This window comes from Micrasema longulum, unplaced genomic scaffold, assembly GCF_059751315.1.
Source record: "Micrasema longulum isolate JH-2025_06_02 unplaced genomic scaffold, ASM5975131v1 h1tg000342l, whole genome shotgun sequence".
Lineage (NCBI taxonomy): Eukaryota > Metazoa > Arthropoda > Insecta > Trichoptera > Brachycentridae > Micrasema > Micrasema longulum.
In genome coordinates, this window is record NW_028277545.1 from 209029 (window position 1) to 236663 (window position 27635).

General features: G+C 31.1%; 1 protein-coding gene across 1 annotated transcript in view; it reads right to left on the reverse strand.

Moving 5' to 3' along the window:
- LOC148282288 (uncharacterized) overlaps window positions 1-25198 on the reverse strand; it is a 188239-nt gene extending 163041 nt beyond the window's left edge. Inside the window, exon 1 of the mRNA XM_088225323.1 lies at window positions 24878-25198. The gene's annotated coding sequence lies outside the window, so the exon portion shown is untranslated. The remainder of the gene's footprint in view (window positions 1-24877) is intronic.
- Window positions 25199-27635: the final 2437 nt, after the last annotated feature.

Sequence of the window (27635 nt, forward strand, 5' to 3'; positions counted from 1 at the left end):
ATTTTTTCATATATTTAGTAAGTTATTTATTTATAATTCGGAACTTAACGTGTTTTAAATAATGGTATTTCAATATTGGTACAGAACTATTTATGATTTCAAACACAAAAAACCCCCACCTTAGAACTGGCTGAGCCTTTATAGATGGAGATTTACATAACCAGTGCTTTCTTTTAAAATTCAGTTGCTTTTCTGTTCCTTTCCTGTTTTCATTTGACATTTGGCAAACCGCAATTCTGTAGGCGTTATTTCTATAATTGGTCCAAATATGAGGTTCTCGAAAATTCTTTATTCAGTAATTCTGAGAAGTATTTTTTCCATCTTTCATACATTTTACTTTCCCCATTGATTGATTTACCTTCTTGTAAAAATTAGTGCGAAGTAATCTAAATAATTGTTGATTTTTGTACATAATAATTTGAATAATTGTAAATATTAATTAATTTACACATGTAGTATTAACTATCTTAAGGAAATAAAATTTTAAAAAACAATATTATCCTGATTCATAAGCCAAGCCGTCGTAATCCCGACATTCAAGTACTGTTTTGACAGCCGACAGCGCGCGTCACATTACCAATATTTAATATTTACCGACCATAAATACACAAACAGTTGACTACTTAATACACGAGGCAACGAGCAATGTTCGCCCATTGCGATTTACAGTAGATACTCAGAACTTAATTTTCCAATTCGTTTTAAATAATGCTAACTAGATTATATTTACTTACTTACTTAATCATAATCCGCTCCCTAGGCTGAGCATATATATATGAGTATGGTGTTCACGTCCAAGATAAAGACGTCATACCTTATCCTTGACGTTATAGTTGAAGATAAATTCCCTCTAGCGATTATAAATAACTTCCAACCCCCACCTTTAAGTTTTGGGTAGGTACATCGATATGAATCAAGGGGAAGCGTACGTCACGGTACACATATCTACGCTCTAAAACTACATAGCTTCAGTATGACGTCATAGTTGAAGATGAAAGTCTCCCGACCAACTATAAAGGTACACTACCGATACCCCCACCATCAAGTTTTGATGTAAGTACATCGGTTTATATCGACGGATCTAGAACCCTTCGATACGTTTATCTACGCATTAAGAGTGTCAAAAATTTTGTTCCACCGTGCAATTTTTCCTCTAATTATGATTTTTTTTAAAGTTCAATAGTTTTGAAGTATGCACTTTTTTTTCTTAAAAGCCTATTAAAAATATGAGAGAGAAGTAACTAAATTTTGAAGTCGAATTAAATGCCGACATAACTGTCACTTTAATAAAACGAACGTCTAGATGTGAAAATAATGTCTCTAGATTCTGTCTTATTAACAAATAAGAGTATTTAGGCGTTAGAAAGTTACCACTCTAAAAAAATAATTTAGTTATCATATCTGTTTTACTATCTTTTCGAGTGTATCTATCGAGACATTAAAGGAGCCGGCTTTGTAGTCGATCGGTAGATATATACAGACGATCGTTAAGCGTACTGTCTAGGTGATTTCCAAAAGTAATACAAAATTCATGTTCAAGCGAGCATTTTTTGCTTGAATTGGGATTTATTGGAGTTTATAATCGCTTTGAAGTGAACACTTTTTATTACAGAAGCCTATTTAAAATATAAATGAGAACTATTTTAAATGTCAATGACGTAAGGAACTCGGGCTAATTGTTTGCGGTCATTCCATTGCCTTGTTTAGATCATATGATGTTGATATGACAACTAGGTAAAACATACCGTGGTAAGATACAAATATTACGTTAAGTAAGAAGTTAAGTATACCGTCTCGGTTTACAGATGAAGATAGCGTTTATAATCGAGGCACAGGCCTCTGTCTGCAGCAAAGGCAAATTTTCCTTATAAACGATTATTTGCAGCTTATAATATTTTTTTGACATCGAAAGTAATGTTTATGTTACAGTATTATTAGGAAAAAACACATCACAAAAAAAATATATTGCATTTCTCGGGTTAGTAAATTTACATAATATTCCATCATTCCTTTCAACAAGCCAGTTGCGCCTCTATCGGCCAAAATTATTACTACTGGATCACACGAGATTACTCTGGTGAAGAAAAAACATGAATTTAATTACTTTCTAAACCCCAAATTTTAGAATTACTTTCGAAAAAATACACTTGCAATTACAGTAGAATCTTGCAGCTTTCCTTAATGCAATTTAGTATTTCAACACTTCTTCATAAGGGCTATTATTCTTTAAAATATAACTATTTGACTTAATACCGTCCAAAGGAGGTAGCATTATACGCACTCGTTATGTGTGAGAAAGAGATAACGAATGTAATATAACGTATGTCTTAATACGGAAGTTACAATAATAGTTGATAAGTTTCGGTGGTTTGAAAGTGAATTTGTTGTAAAGTAAATAATACAACGAATTAATATTTTAATCCATAATATTAGCATATCAGTAAATCCTTTACTGCGTTTTAAAAACAAAGATTCGCTAAGCAAAAAAATATATACATGATTTATACAATGTTTTTGTGCAGACGATGACAGATAGATTATAAGTTTTTCTTCGGTATCTATTTAAACCTTAAAAATAATAAATGAGTTATGATAAAAACGTAACTAGTATAAAGTGTTAATATTAATATATATAAAACATTAAAAATGTGTAACTTCTGTCTCTTCGTAAATGTTATTGTAATATTTAAAAATCGATGAAACAGTGATTCTAAAAACGTAATTTATGTTTTGTTTATTGAACTATCGTACTCGGTAAGAAATACTTAAAAATAATTTAGTTTTTATCTTATTCAAAAAAAAAAACAAAAAAACCGGGAAATAAATAAGGAAGATAATAAAGATTTTTTTCAGAGAAGAGAAGTTTGGATTTGGGTGTCAATAAATGTTACATAATATTGTGAATAGAATGAATTATTAAAAATTTAAATTAACAGAGATAGTGCATAAACATTTTTTTTTAGTATTGCTCTCACAAGATTCAAAATTAAAAATAATATATAATAAGTGTACGTTAGTGTTAGCTACTAAAACCACGTGTCCTATCAGCACGTTGGTTTTATATTTTTGTGCAACTACTATAGTGAAGGTGCAAGGTGGGATTTGTTTTTTTTTTTTATTTAGAAAAATAATAGTAAATTTATAAACAATTCATATTGTAATATTATACTGTTTGAGTCCAATTAAAGTTTTTCGCAACTATATAAAATTTTTGTCGATAAACTAATGAACAGATTAAAAAATAAAAATATGTACAAGTATTTAATAATAATATTTAAAGAATATCATACGAGAGAGTTAAATCAAATAATAATGATTTGGTTCCCAAAGCGTTAGGATTAGGAGGGATGTAAAGGATAAGAAAATATTTGAATAAAATAGAAAAAAAGGGGGATTCTGTTGAGGAGATTACCCTTGAAATGCCTATTAAGAAAAGAGACAGGAGAATAACGTGATAGTGATACATATTTCATTAAAATAGTTAAAATATATTTTTTTTTATTGAGAAAGTTTTGAATCAAATATATCAAGGGATGAACGAATTTTGTTATATTCTGTGCAGCTACGGTTAATGAAGGAATTTCGAGCGAAGTTATTGGATGGAACAGGATTGTAAAAGCATCGGACTTGTCTGGTAAATCTGGTAGAGCAATTTAAATCGATGTTTTCCGAGAGATGAGTACTTTCAATTATATTATTCAAGATCTTGAATAAGAAGCACATGTCAGAAAAAGTTGTTCCTTTGGTGAGAGAAGTAGGATTATGGAAAGAGGAAGAGTCATCAGACGAATCGAATGTTACACGTGCTTTTCGGTTGAGAACTTTCAAGAATTTGTTTTGGATTCGATCTAATTGATTTATGTAGGTAATATATTGGGAATTCTAGACGACAGAACCAAATTCAAGATGGCTTTGAACGTAGGAGTTATTCAAAGTTTGATAGAGTAATTAGTGTCCTGACGAAACCGGTAGACTTATATTTAAATGTCTGTATGTACATAATTGGCCTCTTAGAGTTTATTTATTTATTAACGGACATTGTCCATGTATACAATTTTTAGGTTTTAAATATTATAATAGAAGAATAGTTTTTAAAAAAATACAAAGAAAAGAAGCATTGACAAACACAAGGGACATCAGACAAGATCTGGACTATTTATTTAGTGCTCGTTTAAATAGTTGTACACTTAAACCAAAAAATTCCGGATCTTGTCTTGAGTTTACAATACGACAAAGACGGGTCATTGGAGAAGTAAGGCCATAGTTTGTTCTATGCTGATTGATGAACAGTACTTCATTGTTTCTCAACCTGCAAGTCGGAATATTGAATTTCACCAGTAATGATGGAACATAGATTATACCATTTAGTATGCCGAACATAAATATGGAATCAATATTAGTTCTACGTTTTTGTAGACTAGAAATATTTAAGATTGACTCCATATCAGCATGAGAATAATGAGGAATTCCACTGTTTTCTAATATTTTTTTTTGTTAGCGTACTATTTAACTAAGCAAATATATATATTGTACGTTATTTACAAAGATATGATTTTTTAAAGTTACATTCATCAAATACCGCGCCAAAGACTGTAATCAGTGTGTAACTTTTCAGTAGTGACGTCATGAAACTTCGTTAGCGTTCTTACTTTCACTGACCTGACAAGAATCTATGGAATATTGCTTTAATTACTTCATTTAGTTGATCGTAATTTGCTCATTTCAATGTTATGGTTGTTTTTACGAACGTTTCGATTTAGAAAAACCTAGAAAGTTGACATAATTTCTGGTTGAAATGTCAAATTATACAAATTATACTCTTTTTTTATGAAACCGGAAATACTACACGTAGATGTAAGGAGTGACGTCATGATTTACGATTTTAAAATGAATACTATTTTTGAAATTTTTTATTTATTTTTGCGTGCGTTTTTCAGATATTTCATCTTACTCCAAAATTTTTAAATATTCCGTGTACACGAAAACATTTAAAAAATTTAATTCCAAGTTGGGCTGGAATTCCTCATTACCTCTCTCTAGTCCAAGCATCCACGCTACTTTTCGAAGCAAGCGATGTTGGACTGATTCAATGTGATTTATGCGATTGACATAGAGTTAGGGATTCATTACGTTATTTTTTTTTCCTTACATGTATCTTTGTATGAATAAACAAATTATCAACAATTATTAACTTACATTCTTGGTACATATTTTTTTACTTTAGGGAAACAAACAGCATTTATGAGAATAATAAAATAAGTGTTTTCATAATAGAAATAAGGTGAATCATATGATTTCCACGGTAAATTTAATATAATAAGAAGGATCTTATCTGCGTATTTCAAAGCCTTATTTTATCATTTAATTGAGCATGTTGGCCATGAAAATAATAAATTCGAAAATACTGAAGCCTGTACCAAATAATATTAAGCATCTACAGATGTTGGCAATTGGCATATAAAACACATTTTTTTATTTAATAAAAATAGTTTTACAATTTATTTATTTTTAAACACACACAATATATAATACTTTTTTATGACGCTGCCATCCACCCCGATATATCAGGACTGTTGCCGTTATTAAACCCTCTGGGTCTTACTTATAAACCTGGTAAAAAGTTACGCCTATGCATAGTGGCAAAATAAGGATGGAAATACCATCCTTATTCTACCACTTAAATAAGGATTGTATTCCCATCCGTATTCTACCACTATCACTAGACGTAACTTTATGCCAAGTTTATGAGTAAGGCCTTCTGTCCCGGCAAAACCAACAATGTCCAGATTGAAACTTTCACAAAGCAGCATCGCTGTTAACTAACAAAATAAAGTCTTCCACGCCGAACTGACAACATACGAGTGTGTTGAACGGCAAATACTTTCATCAATCTGTGTATCTAAAGAAAGTCAGAAAGGCTAATCTTGTCTCAAAATAGTAAAAGTCGACAGATTCTGTAGGAAAAGAGAAAAAAATATTGATTGTCAATTTTCGTAATACGAGAGTATTTGTTTATTTTCAATTCCTGCCCATACAACCACAGTAGAACAGTTAATATTCTTGATGTCTGCCCAGTGGACCAATAAAAAAAATCGTCTACTGCAAGGGACAGGAAAATCAATTTTGCAGTGTTTGATTAATTTAAAATAAAATAAACAAAAAACAACTTTGTTTTCAACAACTTCTTCATATCATGTCAAACTTAACACGAAAATTTTCAATCCGGTGTCTTTATTAAAATAATTATTTTTAAGTATTCAAAATACTAGGAGATGAAAAACATTTTAGAGAAGGTAATATAGAAGTCTAGGCATCTACAGACTGTAGAAACTCACTCTACACTGTAGTAATAAATAATTTGCAAAACAAGATTGAGTACTAAATTAAATAATACAAAAATACATACGGAAAAAACATAAAAATATCAAGTTATACAAAAAGAAAATAACAATAAAAGTATGGAATGAAAGCAGATGTGTTAATTGTTGCTAATTGCTAATCTCGAACTTTAAAAACAATATTAATAATTTAAGTACAAAATACACATATATTTCATAAAAATAAATAAAGGTATATTTATTTTTTTTATTTAAATCTTAAAGTAGGGCACACATATCATACATATTGTTATGTGTGTTCTAATAATAACATTGCAAATATATTTAATTTATAAATTGTTTATCACATATGTCTTGACCAGTATTTTAAATTTTGATATGTTTTTTTCTTCATAAATATTTTTTTCCATTTCGTAATACTTTTTAATTGCTTTAAATAAAATAGAATTATGAGCATGCGTGCATAATTACACACATATATAACATGGTGAAGAAAATTATAAAATAAGGTTTTCAAGTTACTTAGCAAAAGAACTACAAGTACTGTAGAAAAAAACATTGAAAAAAAAATAAAAAAAACATGTTTTTAAAGTTTTAAAATAATAAACTCAACTATGATTTAAATGTTTAAAAGCAACATTTAATTAAGGAGGTTGATAAGCAAATATTTTAACCTTTAGTTTGAGTTTTGTAAAGGCATTGATTATTTTTATTTCGTCGGGCAAATTGTTATAGAAATTTATTCCCTGATATAAATATATTTTTTTTAATTGTTTAGTTTTAAATTTTGGCATATTTGGGATGTATGGATTTTTTTCATATAAAAAGCATTTTAACTGCTTGGTGTCCTTACTTTTAATTTATTCCATTTTCAAAAAAAAAACCGCACATTTGATGAGGTGAGCAACATTAGTTTGTTTGTAATTTTAAATTTTTTTATTAAGTGTTAACATTTATTTTGACAACATTTGCATAAAACAAAAATGTTTCAAAAACTTGACTACTACAATATTGTAGAATGATTTGAGTAGTTCATGTTGTGGGGAGCAGAGAATAAGTAACGAAAACTTTTTGTTGTCTATGTGCGCATTGCCTAATGGACATATCGTCGGGATCGTAGAACAACGACGGATGTGTGAAAAATGCGACTTTGATTTTCTTTTATATTTGTGATTGAAAAATTAAAACGTAGACTTTTTTCCCAGGTTTGAAAAAAATTAATAACTAACCGGAGTATCAAATCATAATTTAAAAAAAATATATTTATAGATGACAACCATGAAGTTTCGCATAAATAAATTGTCTATGTTTTTATGAATGTATGTATGTGTATGCTCATGGGTGTATGTACGTGTGTGTGTATGTACATGTGTATATATGTGTATATTTATATATATATGTGTGTATATATGTGTATGTCTGTATGTATATGAATCAAAATGTGTATCCGGATAAGTTTATATTTTGTTTGTCTGTGCTCTATATTAATTTGTTAACTATTTTAATATATTAAAATGTAAATGCCTAGCTTGGAACGGGGTATGTACCCTTGTTAGCTGGGCAAAGTGAACATGGAATTGTATTTTGATAAAGAGTGTGAATAAATAAATAAATAAAATAAATAAATATACATCAAGTTGTAAATATAAAGAGTTAAAAAAAATAAGTCGCTCCCACTTAAAGTTGAATAAAATCGCATGCGTCGTTGTTCTACAATCACGACGATATATTATAAATAGTCACGAAGGTTTTTACGGTCACTGTTATTAATTTGTTTCTTTTTTGGGTGAAACGTGTCTGTTGGATTTGTTCCGACGTTTCAGCTACCATTGCAGGAGCTATTTCCAGGGTAAACTAAGTGTTTTGTAGAAAAAAGTATGTGTAAAAGTACTAGAAAATTGTACCGTGTCCTAGTCGGCAGTAGGCGCATTTTTGTAGTATGTAGTGCTGGGAACCATGTTCAGTTTAATTTAAGCCCGTCGTCTTTGTTTATGTTATTTGGGTGTCTGTGTATTTCAATTGCCTCGTTTATTATTCGTGCACTAAAATTACTGAATTTATGCAAAATTTTCTGTTCAAATGCGAATAAATGTCCGGAGTCTATAAAGTAAAATAAAGAACCATTTATTGAACCCAAAAGATAAGAATTCCTTGGAAACGGAAGCTGTTTATAAACTATGTTGCCATGGATGTGATAAAGTGTACATAGAACAAACAGGGCGCACAGCAAAGAAAAGGATTGACGAACACAAAAGAGCGTGTAAACTTGGGCATCCTGACAAATCTGCAGGAACACTTTCAACGAAACAATTCAATCATTGGTATGGTTTATTTAATTTATAAAACCACTATATTTGCGTGAGTTAGCAAAATTAAACAGTTCTAAGTAACTCAAAATATTTTATTTCTTTATTTCCGTGAGGTTATATGTTAAATCATTTGCATCTATTTTACATGAACTAAAAGGCTGCTAAATTTTTGTACAGGAAATATACCTCCACAATGTTAATAAATTGCGTTATCGTTGGTTAGAACTTCGGGCCAACTGTTACAAACTAACATAACATATATAATTTATTATATAAATAAAACACGAGTGATACTTTAATCCACAAATTTGGAATATCCAGTGACCGGTTTCATCGCTTTCGCGAAATCTTTGAGGCTGGTATCTTTATTTAAAAGTTAAATGTATTTATACAGAACAGAGGTAAGGATACATAATTCAAAGTTATATGCAAGTAAATTAAATAAAGTTTATTTTTATCTTAAGGATCATTATCAACAAATTTCCTATGGGTTAACTAATGAATTGATATAATGCTATTTTAATGAGTTTAAGTATTTTATTTTATTTTTGGTGTCTACTCCTTAAACACAAAAATATCGATATAGGCTGCGGTTGGTATACCAATGCAGTGCAAAATACACCATTAGGTGTGGAAAGGGAAATGATGAAGACGACGACTAGTCACCTGTTGTTTCTATTAAAATTACTAGTGAATCGGGAAAAAATTCAAGTTTAATAAAGGTAAATATATTTCTAGATTCATTCACATCTGAAAATGCTGAAAAGCTCGATTTTACACAATAAAACGCATATTTTTCATTGTTCCAAAATAAGAAAGGAAAATCAAACGTCCCTGCTTCTCAAAGATTTTTCCACAGGTATGTTTTTGTTATATTACATTTTTTTAACAGAGGGGGGATTGGAGCTTTTTTGCATTTGATTAATATTTTCTGTCGTAGGCGTAGCTTTGTCAAGGTGATGTTATAAAAAATATTTATTGAGTCAAATCAATGAAATTTCGTACTTTTTAAAAATACATTTGCTTCAAATAAATTGTCGTGTCATTGAAAAAAATATTATGAATATGTGGTGAATAATTCACTTGTTTTTTAAAACAAATTGAGCAGAGAAAAAAAATTAGGACAATCTTCAACATGAGAAAATTATAATATCTTAATTTAAATATGCCACAGAGGGATGACAAAAATGTTATTATTTGTATTTATTATTGATAATGCTTATTGATCATCTAAAGCGTTAGCAGAACCAAGGCGTAAGTTTTATTATTGTCGAAAAAATCTTTTAAAAGTCCGCGTATTTTTAAATTTTTATTTATTTTATTTTTAAAATAATGTACAAAAGTAAACTAAATCTAGATCGCGCCAAACTCATAAAAAATAAAAGTGTATCGGAGCACTTCTAATATATATATATTTTAAATAGTAAATTATCACAAAACACCAAATAAACACAAAAACTTATTTTAAATAATCCCACTTCGCCTGTTTATCTAAGAGAGCTCTTTCAACCTTTATTACAACACAGACATATCTTCGTTCTAGTAACGAGAGAACCCTTTTAATACCCTTTTATCGCTCTAATTTTCTTGCCTCCTCTTTAACAGTAGTAGCTGCTCGATTGTGGAATAATCTACTCACTAATGTTAGTGACGCCCTTTCTTTATTTGCATTTAAGTCAAGATTGAAATGTCACTATCTAAATATTTAAATTGTTTCTTTATCCTTCTTTTTTCCTTCCCATCCCCTCTCCTCTCTTCATAGAAAAGTGTTATTTATTTTGTATTTGAAGTATAGTGTTAATTTTTCATATACTTTTATTTTGTTAATCTTTGTTTTTAATTTTTGTATGTATAAAATTGTAAGATTCAATATGTCCATGTACTTGTAATTTTCTTAAACTGAACGGTTTGGGTAGTTAGGAAGAAATTGCCTTAATGCAATATGCCCGCCCTTATATGTATATAAATTGCATATGTATATAAAGTGTTCAATAAATAAATAAAATAAATAAAAACAAAAAAACAACCAAAAATCACTAAAATTAAACAACACAAATATATTTTGACTGGATAAACACAACTTTACACCTTGAAGTTTTGATTCTTGATGAGGAAATCCTTCAATCGTTTGCTTCTTTGCAGAAAACTGGTAGAGTTATTTACCTCGGCAGGAAGCTTATTAAATATCTTTGGTACAATATATTCTATCGTTCTACTTCCATATATGTTTTGTGCTCTAGGCTCTACCAGTTTTATGGCCGTTATCAATCTTGTTCCATGTTTCACCCTTTCGCACAGAATTTTTGTGGCTTCGTTTTAATCAGCGCATAACCTTTCAATCTCTTTTTTATAACATTCTTCACAACCCCTGTGCACCAAAGTATCTTGTTGAGTACTTAATTTACCTTTATAATCATGATTTTATAGTGGAAGCAATACTCGCTCATACCCGAAAACCGTTTTAAAGACCATGGGTCTTCCTATCGGTTTCGCTCATGATAAAAAAACAATGTTTTTTTTGTGAATAAACGAGTTACACTCTTATTTTTTCTATTTCTCTCTGATCGACTCTACTGGTTTTATTGCCCCTTTCAAAATGAGTTTAGCAAAACTATATAAAGGGCTTTTGTCGGATATTATCATTCGTACTCATGATCACATTGCAAAAACTGTGTTGTTTGTTTGTAATAAATTCAGTTACACAATTCTATTTCCATTAGAATATTTTTTTATAAATTTAAATTTATAGTCACGTAGACGAAAGTGAACAATTTCGAGATTTCCCTCTGTTTGCTTTAGAGTAAAATATAATATAGTTTAAAATATAATATAATTGTTTGAGTATAATTAAGGATAATATGTTACGTCGTGACTTGAAGATACGAGAAAGTTTTCTGATTTTTATGGTGTCATGAATTATTGCCTAATTTGGATAAAATAATGAAGGAGAATACATTATTGACTAATTTGGTGTATTTTTGTGTTGTGTCTTCATGTTCTCTTCATTTAGATAAAAACCTACAAAACTTATGTTATCTTTTATATTTTTTAATGCCAGACAATAAAAATGGAATGTGAAAATAAAAATCTCAGAACACGTTTACCGCTCGTATAATGAACATTATATAAACAATTGGATTATGGAATTGGATAGAAAATATTCAAAGAATAATTTTACAATAAGGGTTAGGCCTTACGTAAGCAAAATATTCAACCCTTTGACTGTATAATACTTAAATCTAAAAACAAATTTACCCGTTATACAATTATTTAAGTCAATAGTAGATTCAAACATATTCGAACCTCGGAAACAGAAATATTTAACAGACTATATCTGTACCTTAAAGCTGAAATGCTGGAGGTCACATTTGGTAAATTGTTCAAGAGAGCCGAGCGGATTGAAGTTGTAAAATTGTTTCAAATGTATCTCTCGAAGAAAAACACAATTTATAGCTGTTTTTTAGATTTAAAGGCTTTTGATAAGAATATTTAAGAAAAAAACATTTTAAATATGGACTCTCAAATAACTATCGGATCTTAATATTTTTTGTTCTAACCACCCGGCCCGCGCCCTTATTTCTCTTCGGACTTAAGTATAAAAAGTCATGTAGAATATTGAATTAAAAACAATATATTTTTAAAACTTTCTTTGAGAAAAACATTAAATTACGTGTCATTGATTATAACTTTGATTAATTATGAAAATAACAGGTAAATATAAGTTTAACGACATGATATTAATAGCAATAAAACAGTAATTCAAAGAAAACAGAATGTGAAAAAAGCAAAGTGAAATAATGAAATTAAGAGGGAAAGAAATGACATAATGGTCAAGTATGGTTGATTATGACAATAAGAATTTATCTTGTGCGAAATTCCTCGCGGCGTCAGAGGTAGCTTTTTATAAAAATTGTGGAATTTATTCGGTATCCACTGTTTTAATACCCGCAAGCCCTTGAATTTTGTTGAAAGCACGAGTATTATTACTGCGCTACTGGTGTTTTAGAATAAGCTATTTCAGTAGTGGTATACCGGAGGACTCCAATGCTTTTAGCATTAATAGAATCTGAATATATTAACAAAATGACATTCATAACTCATCCATCATCGACCAATTACAGCGCGACTTCACCAGTAGTATGGATGCATGTACTTGCGAACCAATATGCTAACCACATCGATGTCTTTAACGTGAGTCTTTTTTTAAAATCAATGTATATGTTCCATATCAAAAAGAACTTAATATTCTGTTGATATTGCATTGTAATAGTATGCACCCTACCTGCTTTAAACCTTTAAAGTGTATTTCTTTAATATGTTTATATTTTTTTTTATATATTTTTTTTATTAGTCTTTAAATAGTACAAACATAATAAATGAATGTCCTAATATTAACTTATATCTAATTATTATAAAAACATATACTAATTATTAACATTTTTCAAACGATATACGTACACTTAAAAAGAAAACTTCTATAAAGCTAACACGAAAATTCATCTGTTAAACACATGTTTTTTTAATTGACATTTAAATGAAATAATATTTTTTGCTCTCTTATTTCCAATGGTATTTCCTTATAATATAACTGTACAGCTCTTTTCTTTCTCTCATTCTTTCCTATCACCTGCTTTCATCATCCATGTTTTGCTGGCAATAGAGGCAATGTCGTCGACCCATCTTTTCTGTGGCCTTCCAACACTTCTTTTGTTTGCCCATGGTCTCTACTTTATTATTCTGGCTGTCCGCCTGCCGTCATTTTGTTTTGCCAAGTGTCCTGCCCACAGCCATCCTATCGACGTAAACGCTATCGCTCGCTCACTACCCGTCTCTGTCTTCTTTCCACAAAAAACTTCCATTTATACAATAATTATTATCAAATTCTTATATTTAATTAGCTATGCATTTTTAATTTGGTAGTTTAACTTCTTTTTTTGTTGTCATTGTGTTTTATTAAGAGTCATTGACACATTTCTGGTCATGCGGTTACATAAAAGAGATCCCAGGATAACGTTCGTTTTAAGGATTTCCTGTGATTTGAATGATTTAATACCAAAAACACGTATAAATTTTGCTCTGGGAAATTTTTCTTTGTGGCTCTAATAGTGTTTAATGTCATGGATAAATATATTAAGTTCTCCAACGCGAAAGCCATTTTCAGGAGAGGTGCGCAGGTTTGGATGTTGTCTAAGGGAAGAGACCATTGCAGGAGACTGCTGAGAAATATTGCATAGATTTATATACTATTAAACGTGTTGTTCAAATGTTTATGGAAATGTTTGTTTGTGTAACAATTTTTATTTTTTATTTTTGCTATTGTTTAATAATGTGGGTGTCTCCACTTTCGACAATGTTAAATTCCAACTCAACACAGGGCTTTTTGGGCTCATAAAGTTAGGGATATGTTATTATTAATTTTTGTAATATACATATATGTATTTCTTTGAATGAAGAATATTGGTATAGAACTACTTAAAATAAATGATTCAAATTACAGGAAAACCTCGTACGAGCATTATGCTGGGATATCTTTATGTAACTGTATAACCAGAAATGTATTAATGACTATTAATACAACACAATGACAACAACAAAACAAGTAAAATTACCTAATTAAAAATGCGTAGCTAATGAATTATAAGAATTTGATTATTATTTTTGTAAATCAAAATTTTGAGAATGTTCCTTCCACTAAGAGTTCAAGGTCGCAAATAGATTATGTTATTAGCAACTCCCAACTCTATCTAACACACTAGTTAATAAAACTCCTTTAAATTTTTCTAGGCAAAACTAACCGACGTCTGGGCTAAACGGGAATTTTATTTGAAGGGCACATAAATACGGATTTTCAGAGCCATGTCGTGAAGCTTTAGAGGAAAATTTTTAATGATGTTGTTTTTTTTGACGGCCTCGTGGTGTAATGGTCAGCGCGTTTGCCTACCATGCAAGAGGTCTCGGGTTCGATCCCGACATGGTTGATTTGAAATATTAATTTAAAAGGGTGTTTCACACTAAAATATTTCAAAGTCCCTGGACTGGTATCTGAAGCGTAAGACTGATCATCTTACGTTTATGTAACAAAAATGATCAAGATACGCCGCGATTGGTTCGCCAATGCAGTGCCCTATGCACCATTAGGTGCGGAAAGGGAATGATGGTGAGTTTAAAAATGTCATGAGAAATTATTTGGAAAATCGCATTTTTAATATTTAAAAAAAGAAAAAAAAAGAAACAAAAAAAGTATTTGACCAACGAGGTGATATAAACTGGACACGGCTGAGAAAAGAGGAGGTGGGGTGTAGTCTCTGAATTTTTTTTTCAGTTTAAAAAAAAAGTTCACCATGAGAAATGTTTCTGTTAAGTTTCGCGGTCCTAACCTAAAACACGGTGTATTAAGATTTATTCATCCACAATCATTTACTAAAACAGTAATATTATGGTGAATTAATTGAAAACAACAGCCCACCAGATATAATTTAGGAAAAACAACAACATTTTCAGGCACCTGCTGTGACTAGATTAAAGTCAACAAGGTTGCAAATAACGTAAACACCCGTGTTTTAACTAATTAACCTTAGTGTAGTTATAATAAATTAAAAATCCATAGATTTTTTTTACAGGTGCAATTATTATTTTTTTCTCGCGAGAGCTCCTTCGGGCAGCTTTTCTCGTTTGGTAACGAGCAATTTTTTCTTTGTATGTGGGCACCGCCAAATACTTATTTTCTCAGATGCGGTATGTGGTGGGCAGTTATTTATTATTTTATTCCAAAATGACCAAATCTGGACCAAACGCTTAATAATTCATTACGTTGTTTAAATTTTGCGCTGCATAAGAATTAGAGACCCATTCGATGTTCGTACTGACACTATGTCTTCTTATCTCGCTCACTCGTGTTGGGTTCTTATAGGGCTTTTTTCACGGTGCAATTTGCATTTGGTGCAAACAATAAACTCATACAATGTTTGTTTGTACATGTTGAGTTTTATATGGGAGTCTGAAGCCAGCTTCTTTAAGGTAAAGTTAGCAGTGAGCGCCTGTCGTGTTTTGTATTGAACGTACTTTACGATTGTTTATTGTGCTCACCATACGAAATTTTATAATTTGAAACGGTTATTTTTATATAAATTGATTAAATACTCTTACTGATTAAGATTTATAATATTTCACTAACATTTTTGTGCAAACGTCATATATAAAATGAGATCGGAGATGACCAACGTTTCGTTTTCATTTGTCTATCTACAATGAACCTTTTCCTATATCCTATATCAATAATAATTTATCATTATTATATTTATGTACTCGTATCTATGGGTTCCGATGACCATTATTCAACTCTACACACGCTATATCATATTGATGTTATTTATTGGTAATAGTTGATATCTGAGGAAAAACTTTATAGAAAATAATATTATGTTTTCTTTATTTCGTTCATTTAAATGAATTCAGAAAGATTATCTTATGCATACTTTCATAAGATATTGTTATTCGTCACAATATGACTTCTGGATGCTTTGTAGACTATACAACTATAGTAAAGAAAGCACACATCATGTTTTCACACAAGTGAATTTATCATCATTTCCTTTCCACACCTAATGGTGCATAGAGCACTGCATTGGTACACAGGGTATCTTGATCATTTTTGTTACAAAAAAGTAAGATAATCAGTCTTACGCTTCAGGTACCAGTCCAGGGACAATGACATGTTTTAGTGTAAACACAACTTTTTAAAATAAATATTTTATTTTAAGCAAACGCACTGATCACTATACTACAAGGCCGTCAGGTAAATTACACCACAAGTGAATTAAACAAATACATATACCCGCCAGAACAGTTGTTCCACTACATGAAGGTGCTGGATATGAGACAACTTTACCTAAAAGAAGCACTTACAAACTTCTGATCGAACAATAAAGAGAGGTATCAGCAAAATGTCCGTACGAGGTTTTCCCAGAGCATGAATTATGTCATACCCAAAACCCGTACGACTTTTGCTCAGAGACAGCTCTCATTTATCGCACCGAGAGTGTTCAATATTTTGGAAGAACGTATTAAGCTCTCAAGGACAAAAAATATTTTCAAGAAAGGAGTTAAGGACCGGATTTTCCATAGTGGGACGGATTTGAGTAGGAAACTCCTCTATGATTTTCCGAATGTTTGAGTTTACTGTTTACATATATAAATACGCTTTTTTTTTATCGTTTTTTATATTTCTGATCCTATATTTGTTGTGATATATTTCATTATTTAACTTTTTGTGCATAGTTTCATTTGTACATTGGCAGGCTTATGGCCAAATGGCAATTTCTTCCAACCAACCAATAAAATATTTTTTTTTTTTATAATTCAAGTTACAGAACATATTCAATAGAAAAATATTAAAAAGCTTAAGATATATAAAAATAGAAATAAACGTATTTGTTTATAAATTACCTTAAATCAAAACAAAATTGTTGTTGTTCAATGGGAAAAAGGAAAAAAGAGGAAAAAGGAAAGGAGGAGAGATTAAGAAAGAGAAAGGAGATATTTTTTCAGACGTGATTTAAACATCTCTGTTTAACATTATTTAAACAGAAATGTTAACATCTCTGTTTAAATAATGTAGTAAATAATATAGTAACATCTTTTATAGTGGATGGGAGATGATTCCAAAAGTCGAGCCGCATGGACTCTATATGAGTTAGAGAAGAAAGAGGAATTGTGGATGAGTATTAAGAGAGTGCCTTGAAAATTAGAACAAAGAGGTAAACCATGAACTGATAAGCGTATATTCATGTGTATGTGTCAACTAATTGCTAGTCCCATCTCAACTCAGGACTTTTAGTCCCATGGAGTTGGGACTAATGTCTCAAATAATGTACAATAAACTTATGTGTGTAAATAAATATATAAATAAATATATGGGCTTGCCTTACTGGTAAACCCTAGGCACGCTACTGGTGGTGGGCAAGTTTGACGATGTGATATAATTTTTATATTATTATAACTACACTACAGTTAATTAGTTAAAGCACAGGTGTTTACGTTATTTGCAACCATGTTGATTTTAACCTAGTTACAGCAGGTGCCTGACAATGTTGTTGTTTTTCCTAAATTATATCAGGTGGGCTGTTGTTTTTAATTAATTCACCATAATATTTCTGTTTTAGTAAATGATGTGGATGAATAAATCTTAATACACAGTGTTTTAGGTTAGGACCCCGAATCTTAACAGGAACAGTTCTCATGGTGAACTTTTTTTTTTAAACAGAAAAAATAAGAGACTTCACCCTTCCTCCTCTTTTCTCATGTAGATCGAATCGGCATCCTCCACTGACTGCTTCACAGTAATATTTAAACCATACAGCTTTTTCTTCAGCATGGAGATAAAACGCCTCTTGTTTGATTCATTTGACGAAAATTTGTCTTGCAAAGCGATAGAGTTCTCGTGATTGTCGAAAATCACATCGGCTGGAGTATGTTTCTTTATTCTTGCGGTGAGGGGCCAAGAGTCTATGGATTCAAAAAATTGAGGTGGGCGAACTGACTTTTTTTATTCTTTTATAATTTGTGTAATAAATTTATTACATATTTAATACCCGGGAATCTTTATAAAACTAGTGGATACTTCACAAACATCAACAGATGAAAGAATTGAAGGAATATAGATGTTCCAATATAGGCAGAATGGTGAATGTTACACAGTGTGTAAAGTGGCCACTTAAACCAGCCATTGACAGGTCATAAGCCCTGTAGATGCCTAGACTTCTATATTACGGTGGCCTCCGTGGTGTAGTGGTCAAGAAGCTTGACTCACGCACGAAGGTTCCGGGTTCGATTCCCGGTGAGAACCCAAAAAACAAAATGTGATTTTTCTCAAGCCTGGGTGCTCTGTGATGTAATTCACCACTGTAATTAGGCCTCCTGGCCTGTTGTGGTGCAAAAAAAAAAAAAAGTAAAAATTACCTTCTCTTAAATGTTCTTCATCTCTGTTGTAATATGTTGATAAAACGAGTGATTTAACACATTAATACAAAGCGTCTTCTGGTTAGGATAGATTTCATCTGACATGGCGCAGCCAGTTATAAGATGGAGATTTTTTATGTTCAACAGAATAAGTAGTTCTATCCCAATATTTTTTATTAATAGAAATACATATATGTATATTACAAAAATTAATAATAACGTATCCCTAACTCTATGAGGCCAAAAGCCCTGTGTTGAATTGGAATTCCACATTGTCGAAAGTGGAGGCATGCACATTATTGAACAATAGCAAAAATAAAAATTTATAATTGTTACATAAACATACGTTTCCATAAACATCTGAAAAATACGCTTAATAGTATATAAATCTATGCAATATTTCTCAGCAATCTCCTGCAATGGTCTCTTCCCTTAGAAAACATCCAAACCTGCGCACCTCTCTTGAAAATGGCTTTTGTGTTGGCGAACTTAATATGTTTATCCGTGACATTAAACACTGTTGGAGCCACAAAGAGAATTTTCCCAGAGCATAATTCATACGTGTTTTTGGTATTAAATAATTCAAATTACAGGAAAACCTTGTACGAGTATTCTGCTGGGATCTCCTTATGTAACCGCAAGACCAGAAATATGTCAATGACTCTTAATATAACACAATGACAACAAAAAAATAAGTAAAACTACCTAATTAAGAATGCGGAGCTAATTAACCACAAGAATTGGATAATTATTATTGTATGAATGGAAGTTTTTTGTGGAAGGAAGACGGAGACGGGTAGTGAGCGAGCGATAGCGTCTACGGCGATAGGTCCTCGTCGTGATCTGCGCGAATTTGTTGATATACATTATAAATTAAAAGTTTTGGCAAAAAGTTGAGGAACATTGAATTGAAGTTTAAATTGTGTTCTTTATTTTTGTAGTTGACAATATTAATCCGGGATAAGTTAAAGACGAGATGTGCTCAAAAAACAAAATTTTGAATATATTTGGTATTTGTCAAAAAACATCCACTCAGAATTCAAGGTCGCAAACGGAATATGTTATTAACAACTCCCAGCTGTATATCACACTGGTTATTAAAACTCCTTAAATTATTTTCAGCTAGAATGGAATTTACCGACCTGGCGTCTGGGCTAATTCATGGATGTGGGGAAACAGTTTACTTATGAGAATATATTACTCCTAACAAGATAAGCAAACAACCTCAGAATAACAATAACAATTTTTTTTAAATGTGAATGCCACGTACTAAAAAAAACAACAAAAAAACATTTAATTATCTACTTACATAAAAAGCATTTTTTTAAACCGAGTTTAGTTAAACTTTCATCCCTTTCAAAAATAACGAGCATTATTTTCGATTTACCAACATTCATTTGCAAATCGCTTTTCTTGCACTCACCGCGGACCTTTGTGATGAAATGCAGATCTTCTTTGTTGCAAGCAAGAAGGACGGCGTCATCAGCATACAAAAGACAATTAACAGTTGAATTATAACTTATTTTTGCTCCCATTCTTAAGTTCAAATCTTTCAGTTCTTTCACACAGTTACCGATGGATACGTTAAACAACCATGGTGATATTACACATCCCCGTTTGACTTCTTTAAGAATGTTAAACCACGACGTGAATAACCCATTTACCCTCACATACACTGTCAAGTCAAGTTTATTAACTCCATACTCCGATAAAAACTTCCACTTTTAACTTTTATCTGCCAACTCTATCAAATGCTTTTTGCTGGTCGACCAATGTGCAGAAAAGCTTTTAGTATTTATCCCGAAACTGTTCCGTCATATTTTGCAGAACAAATATTTGATCCATACTTCATCTTCAATTCATAAAGCCACTTTGTCTATCTATCACACACTCTATCTTTAGTCACTTTTCTGACTCTCTCAATCAGTATTCTACCATGACAATTTTACCATTTTCCCTGCGTATATAAAAATTGGACACAATTTATTTTAACATCCATACTTAAGGTAAAAGTTTTGTTATAAAACATTTGTGGCTGTTTTCGAGAAAGGCGTCCAAATTTAATAGCGACTCCGATAATTGTCCTTCATCATTTTACAACAAATAAATTAGTAATACATACTTTCACTTTCTATTATGTTGTATCCCAACTCAACAAAAGGGCTTATAGGCTCATAGATTAAGGAATGCGTTATTATTATTTGTTTTGTAATATGTATATTTATATGAACAAATAAATAATTTTAAAAAACTATATTTTCAACAAATTTTATAGATAGAGATAGAGAAGATTTAAGAGAAGGGAATATTGAAGTCTAGGCATTTACAGGGTTTATGACCTGTCATTGGTTGGTTTAAGTGGTTACTTTATACACTTTTTAAAATTCCCATTTTGTCTGTTTAAACAATCATAATTCAATTCTTCAAGCAGATGGAAGATTAATAAAATCAACTGGTCCAAGAAGAAGTTTAAATATTGAAAAATTGTTTTTAGGCGTTACTTAGTATGTGAAATAATTCGATCAGATAAATCTCTTCACAACAATTGAGGTTTCAGCTTTATTTTTTTGGTACGTGTACTTGTACACACACAAATTTGGATTTTCTCCCAAGGGGGAGTAGGTATATATTTTTATTTATATCCCTACAGAGATGAGGTAGAATTTTTTAAAATTCAGGATTATGGATATTCGAGCGTTTACAGGGCTTATGACCTGTCATTGGCTGGGTTAAGTGGCCACTTTAAGTAGGTAGGTTTCCCGATTCGTAACATATATACAAAAATCTAAAATGTTACCTGTGTGGATATTCGCTAATAGGCGGAATGGGGAATGTTGTAGTACCTACTTAAAGTGGCCACTTAACCCAGCCAATGACAGGTCATAAGCCCTGTAAACGCTCGAATATCCATAATCCTGAATTAAAAAAAATTCTACCTCATCTCTGTAGGGATATAAATAAAAAAAAAGGTTTCAGCTCTTTAACTTCACTAACATCAAAAGATGAAAGGATTGAAGAAATGTTGATGTTCAAACATAGGAAAAATTGTGAATGTTACAGTGTGTAAAGAAGCCACTTAAACCAGTCAATGACAGGTCATAAGCCCTGTTAATGCCTAGACTTCCATATCCGTTCTCTAAAATATTATCTGTTGTAATTTGTTAATCTTAATGACTCCCTTGGGAGCGAAATCCTGCCTTTGTCCACAAACATTTGGACAAACTCAAATTATTGTAATTTTAACATTGTTTTCTCATTTATCAATAGAACGCGAGCAGAGGGAGATGAAAAGTCTTTGAAAATACTTACTTTTGTTTTCTGGACATTCTATTCTGAAGGCTTGAAATCTAATAAATTTATAATTGTATTTATCTTTTACGTAATGGGAAACGTTAATGTAAATAAATGTATTTGAAAATTGTATTTACTAGTAATATTGTATAGTGATAATATGATTTTTATTATCTGAATAAACTACACTAAAATAAAACAATATCTGTAACGTATATGTAAACGTACAAACATACCTTATAGAAAAGACGTTTTTCTTTCGAACGACAATTGAACGTAGTTATGCAGAAAGCAGCCAGCCATACAAAAGTAAAACTGAGATAATAGCACCTTTGTGAAAAGAGTGAATAAACAAATCTCCACAATAGTTGGAATGTTTTTGACTAACAAATGATAAACTAGGAATATATTATTTTTTTTTTACATTACAAACAATATTCAATTATGTATTTGACCAGTTTCTTAAATTCATTAAGATTTTCTAGTGATGTGGGTGTTTTCTGCAAATTGAGAAATACCGTTTTTATGGTTGATACCATTTTCAGAAGGTGATTGAAACAACTTTTCGTATGAAAGCGGTCTGGCTGTTTTTAGCAGAACATAGAATTGACCTTACTGCACTCGATAACATCAATATCGCATTCTTTCAAAATTGTGAACTAGCTGATTTTTGCATAACTACGTTCAATTGACAATCGTTACAAATTTAGTTACTCCTGACGCTCATCTTCAAATTTGAAAAAAAAGCGTTTCCCTTTATCTTGCTACTTCTTTCTCGTCTTAATTTTAATGTTTTCTTTTTGTCTTGTAACCGTTTTTTCATCTTAATTGTAATGTTTTAATTTTTGCGCATAAGAAAATTATTTCAAGTAATTGAACAACAGAATAATATTACAATAACATAGCTATTCAGTAGCTCAATCACAAATAACTATCGACGTGCTTAAAAACGTGCTAAGCATTTGAGCGATCGCAATGAACAATGATGAACATATTTAAATATGTTGCAACAGAGAGTAGAAAACACTTTTGAAAAGGGAATATGGAAGTCTAGGCATTTATAGGGCTTATGACCTGTCATCGGCTGGTTTAAGTGGCCTAAGGAGGAAATCCAGCCAGTTTGCAAAAATTTGAACATCCACAAAACATTGTTGAATAATGAACATGCTTAAGTTATCGCAGTCATAAGTCAACGCGTGTGTAATCTCTAAGTCAACGCTCAGGTTTTGCTGTTTGTTTTCCTCGTAAATAAATACAGTTCACTGGCGAAAAAATGGCGTTTACTATTAAAAATTATATAATATATTGCATTTTCAAAATAGTAAGGAGTATCTAATACAAAAAAAAAGAAAATTAAATTACAATTACTATGGCGCCTGCTTTTCTTGACATTTGGCTTGCCAACTGCCGGCTAAATGCAATAAATAGCATGATATTTAATAAATAACTAAATCAAAATTGCAGTTTCGGAATATTTGCACCGGTGAAATTCAAATATGTGATTGCGCAGCAGGATTATACGTGGCGAAACGTTAATATTTTGACATTTAATCTTTGGTGTTTACGAATGTTTCATTGTGATCGCGAGTACGATAAACAACCATGATGAAAAAAAAAATCACGTCGCTTATTAGCACGTCGATAGTTATTTGCGATTGAGCTACTGATACCGACAGGATAACACTTAATAAGTTATCCTATTAACACATTGATATTATTGTATTTAGGAATAAATGTCGTTTATTTATGTCATTGTTATTTTACCCTTAAAATTATGAAGGAGAATACATTATTGACTAATTTGTTATAATTTTAAAGAAACCCTCAACATTCAATACGGAAAGTATTTATAACATATTTAAGGTTCATTCAGTAGACACTCTTTATAAAATAAATTCCATTATACAAATTTATAAAGAAGAAAAAACAAAAGAATTTGAGATGAATAAGTCACTCAGATACCAAGATAATATTGAAATTCCTAAATTCCACACAAGTCATGGTTTAAATTGCTTTGTCTTCAAAGGTGTAAAAAATTATAATAATCTCCCCAATGAACTAAAAACAATTAAAAATAATATATCAATAAATAAATTTAAAGTAAATCCAAAGACATTTTTTGAACACGTATAAAAACTGCACTAAATGTTAATTAGTATAAATGTTTTATTATTTTTTGTTTTGTTCTTTATATATTCTATGTTTTTTTTTTCTTATATGCTCGTATATTCAAAATTATATTAACTCTTATAAATAAACAACTACAACCGTGTAAGTCCAAGCACAAGAGTTACTCTTTTTTTTGAAGAGTTACAGTGATAACATTTATTAGATGTATAAACGTAGATCTGTTTAGAATTTTTTTTAAACATCTACATTTTATATATAATTTATTAATAAAAAAAATAAAATAACAATAATAATGTACATATATTATTACATCTTTATTGTCGTATGTTCCCCCAGCATTGGGGGAACATACGTTCGTGCTGTCGATTTAAATTTTTTACATCAAACTCAAGTAAGTTGTTTTTACATTGTAACAATATACTCCGACACAAACAAATATGTTTTTCATCATTCAACAATATTTTTAATTTTTAAGTTACTTATTTTAAAAAGAACAAATGTTTTCAATTGAATTGTTTTAAAAGTATATTGCAATTATTCTGACCATTTACCCATATATCCTGCGTACGTAAATGAGCTGCTTTGGTTGGCAAAACTTTATATTCAATAAGTTTATAACATTAAAGTCAGTAACCTTTATTCTCGGTTGGTTAAGCCTAATCTATATTTTGTTTAAAACAGTGATTATCCGAAACATTGACGTGCTATATATACACACATGGTATACACACATGGTATAACAACCCACAAAAATACAAATTCCAAGTATTGAATTAATTATCTTTTCAATAACAGATACATACTTATAAAATAAATAGTAAAAATACGATATTCAAGGACAAAATAACTTACCCTTATATTCATTTCTCGGTTTCTGGATTACATTTTCACACATTTAAAGAACTAGCATCGGAATTTATACCTAATTAAAAATCTTAGACGCACTTTAAATGAATACTCTTACGTATAAAGTTTATATTTGAATACTCTTACGTATTAAATAATTTATTTAGATCGCGGTACTTCCGAATTTGCAAAACGCGGCGCACAAGCACCTTCCTCTGTGGTTTGGGAAATACTAACCGGAAAATATGTTCGTCACTCTATTTATACTGAAAACCCTCACTCCCTCTCTCCAAACAACCACTTTCGTGGCCACGTGCTTTACCCTTGGAAAACCCGGCGGTGTTCACCATCGGCGTTCAAGCTAATATGACCATTATTCAAAATGGCGCGGCGCCTCTTTTGGCCTGAAGACGCAGAGACAATTTATGACGTTTGAATTTTAATGAGTGATTTTAACGGCGCGTGCGTATATTAAGCATGCAACATGTTATAATCCAGTCGAGGTTTGAAATTCAAGTTAAAACTTTTCCCTTTTTTAGGTTTTTCGGGAAGTAAGAATGGCGGCCTCCGTGGTGCAGTGGTCAAAACGCTTGACTCACACACGGAAGGTTCCGGGCTCGATTTCCGGTGAGAACACAAAAATTAAATGTGATTTTTCAGAAGTCTGGATGTTCTGTGATGTAAATCACCATTGTAATAGGGCCTCCTGGCCTATTGTGGTGCAAAAATAAAAAATAAGAGAGATGTTTTACATTAAATTATTGGTCTGAAATTTCCAGAATTATACGCGCCTTGTGTATTTTCAAGAGGAATAAGCTAATACAGTTCGAGTTTTAAGAATCGTACGTCAGAAAGGAACATTTAAATACACGACGAATGTTATTTTAAACCTCTGATATATCCACATAATTAAATAACAGTAAAGGATTTTCTAAAAAACATGGTATTTTTCTGTTAATTAAGCTTTGGGAAATAAATTTAAATCGTTGTACAGTTTTAGTCATTTTCATCTGTTAACAGAAATTCCTAGAATTTTTTAATTTTATTTTTTATTTTTTATACGATGATTTTATTTACGTCATTAATTGATTTATATAAAATGGAACAATTACAGGCAAGACATGCATACATATTTATGTGGATTGCATACAAAATATATAACGACTAATATTGATACATCCATCATCCTTAACAGTTTGCATCGTGAGTGTAAGACATGACTTCAGTCAAAAATTAGGTATTATCATTTATAATCATTTAGGGTGGCACGATCGGGTTAACAAAGTTAGTCGTAAACTTTATAGCAGTTTGCACTCACAAGATAACAGAATTTCTTGCCAATTAATGTTAAGCAAACATTAGTCCAGAGCTTACTTCTTCCACTCCTTGACTATGCGGATGTCTGTTATACAGATGCTAACTCTGAATTACTTGATAAGCTGGAACGATTGCAGAATGTTTGTATACGTTATATCTTTGATCTTCGCAAATTCGACCACATAACCAAATATCGCACGCAACTACACTAGCTCAGTATCAGGCAAAAAAGAAACATTTACATTCTATGACTTCTTCACATTATTTAAAATAATCACACTTTTCCTGTTTATCTGAGAGAGCTTTTCCAGCCTCTACTACAACACGGACTATCTCTTCGTTCTAGTTACGAGAAAACTCTTTTAATACCATTTCATCGCTCTAATTGCCTTGCCTCCTCTTTCACAGTAGTAGCTGCTCGATTGTGGAATAATCTACCCCGCCTCTTCTTTATTTCCATTTAAGTCAAGATTGAAATGTCACTATCTAAATATTGAAGTTTTTTCTTTATCCTTCTTCTTTCCTTCCTATACACTTTCCTCTCTTCATAGTTAAGTGTATTTTTTATTTATTTTGTTGATCTTTGCTTTTAATTTTGTATAGAATCGTAAGATTCAATATTTTTATTTTTCATTTTTGCAACACAACAGGCTAGGAGGCCCAATTACAGTGGTGAATTACATCACAAAACACCGAGGCTTAAGAAAAAGCACATTGAATTTTTATGTTTTTTTTATTTTTCGAAGAAAAAAGAAATATTTGCGTTCTTATGATTTACCCAAATATTTAATTTTGAGGGCCATTTCAACGAGTTGTAAAGGTTAGCAAATATAAAAAAACAAACTCAGTTTCATGATATCCTTTTTAGAAACAACCGGTATCAAAATAGACATAACGGGAATTAAAATAAAAAAAATCTCCCAATATAATTCTTAAATTTTGTTCTAAAATATTAAATTTTGAGGGCCATTTTCAACAAGTTGTAAATAACTCACTATTAGAAAATGGGAATCAAGTTGGGGTAAAGTGGGATTCGAACCACAGACCTTTGGTCCGTGAGTCCGAGACACTAGCCACAGGACCACAACCCGATTAAACTCACATTCTCACCTGAAATCAAACCCGGAACCTTCCATGTGTGAGTCAAGCGTCTTGACCACTACACTACGGAGGCCGCCATGGCCAATATTTTTATGGATTAATTGTAATTTTCTCAAACTAAACCGTTTGGGTAAGTGGGAAGAAATTGCCTTAAGGTAATATGCCCGCCCTTATATGTTAAATTGTATATGTAGGGTAACGAGAAACCACTCCGGTCATCTTTTCCCAGGAATGACAATAAGCAGTTGTCCTGGCTGCGGAATACAAGAGTAGTGCGAGACTGAGATGCTTTCGCTGTAGTGATCGCCAACGTTGGGGGGACCTGACAAGGCACCACAAGAAGAAG